Raw genomic sequence first — 1,806 nt, forward strand, 5'->3', positions numbered from 1 at the left:
GGAGAAACTGGTCCTTGGAGAGGGGCATCATGCTTGGTAGGATGGAGGGACAGCACAGGAGAGGAAGACCCTCTATGAGGTGGATTGATTCAGTGACTGGGACAATCGGGATGGGAGTGTCGGAGACAGTGCGATTGGCACAGGACAGAGCGGAGTTTAAGGCTGTTGTACATAGGGTCACTATGAGTCGCAAGCGACTCGACGGCACATAACAACAACAAACAACATGTTCATGAGAGATATTGGCCTATAGTTTTCTATTTTGATGGTGTCTTTACCTGACTTTGGTATCAAGGATGTGTTTGCTTCGTAGAATGAGTCTAGGAGAATTCCATAATTTTCTATTTTCTGAAATAGTTTATATTAAATTTATGACAGCACTTCTTTTCTCTGAATGTTTAATACAATTCACTTGTGAAACCATCTTGTCCAGGGATTTTTTTTTGTCTGGAAATTGTTTTATTATCTTTTCAATTTATTCTTTTGTAAGGAGTCTGTTCAGGTGTTTGATTTCTGTCTATGTCAGTTTATATAGGTTCTGAGTTTCTAAGTATTTGTCCATTTCCTCTAGGTTTTCATATTTGTTTGAGTATAGCTTTTCATAATATTCCATTGTTAACCTTTTTATTTTAGTTGATTCTGTTATGACATTGCTCCTTTCATCTCTTATTTCTATTATTTGTATCTTATCTTTCTTTTCTGTTGTTAGTTTTGCAAGTGGTTTGTCGATTTTGTTGACCTTTTCAAAAAACCAACTCCTGGTTTTGTTGATGATTTCATTGTTTTTATGGTTTTTATTTCATTTATTTCTGCCCTAATTTTTATAGTTTCAGGGTTGTTTTTTGTTGTTGTTGGTTTTTTTTTTTTGAGGGTGTTAAGTTTTCTTAGTGTTCTTTTTCAATTTGTTTGAGATGTTGAGTTAGAGAGTCAATCGTATTTTTTTTCTTAGCTTTCCATGTTTGCTAATTGCTACAAATTGACCACTGATTACTGCTTTGGCTGTTTCCCAGAGGGTTTTGGTAATTTGTGTTTTCATTGTCATTTGCTTCAAGAAAAATTTTTATTTCATTTTATATTTCTTCTATTACCCTCTCATGTTCAAGCAAGGTGTTGTTCAGCTTCCAAATGCATGCTTTTTTTCTCTCTTTTAGCCTCTTGTTATTAATTTCTAATATTGTAGCATTATGGTCTAAGAAGATGCTTTGTATTATTTCTATGTTTCTTAATTTATTAATGTTTGCCTTATGACCTAAAATGTAATCTATTCTGGAGAATGTTCCATGGACATTGGAGAAGAAAGTATACTGTGCTTTTTTGGGTGCATTCAAGTTGATTTACTGTGCAGTTTAATTTTTCAACATCTTTGATGAGTTTCTGTCTGGTAAGTCTATATTTTCTTGAAAGTGGCGTGTTGAAGTCACCAACTACTGTAGTTGTGCTGTCTATTTCCTTTTTTTAAGTTTTGTTAATGTTTGTTTTGTATATTTTGCAAATCTATCATTTGGTCCATGTTGTTATTGTGTTGTTATGTGCCATCGAGTTGCTTGTGACTCATAGCGACCCTATGTACAAACAGCCCTAAACCCTGATCTATCCTTTGCCCCTCACACTGCCTCGGACACACACATCCCGATTACCCCAGTCACTGAATCAATCCACCTCATAGAGGGTCTTCCCCTCCTGCGCTGTCTGTCCATCCTACCAAACATGATGTCCCTCTCCAAGGACATGTCCCTCCTTACAACATGTCCAAAGTATGTCAGACGAAGCCTCAGAATCCTTGCCTCCAAGGAGCAGCCTGGTTTA

The sequence above is a fragment of the Elephantulus edwardii genome, unplaced genomic scaffold (genome assembly GCF_000299155.1).
Source record: "Elephantulus edwardii isolate Elephantulus edwardi_28Jun2011 unplaced genomic scaffold, EleEdw1.0 scaffold00033, whole genome shotgun sequence".
In the NCBI taxonomy this organism is placed as follows: Eukaryota; Metazoa; Chordata; class Mammalia; order Macroscelidea; family Macroscelididae; genus Elephantulus; species Elephantulus edwardii.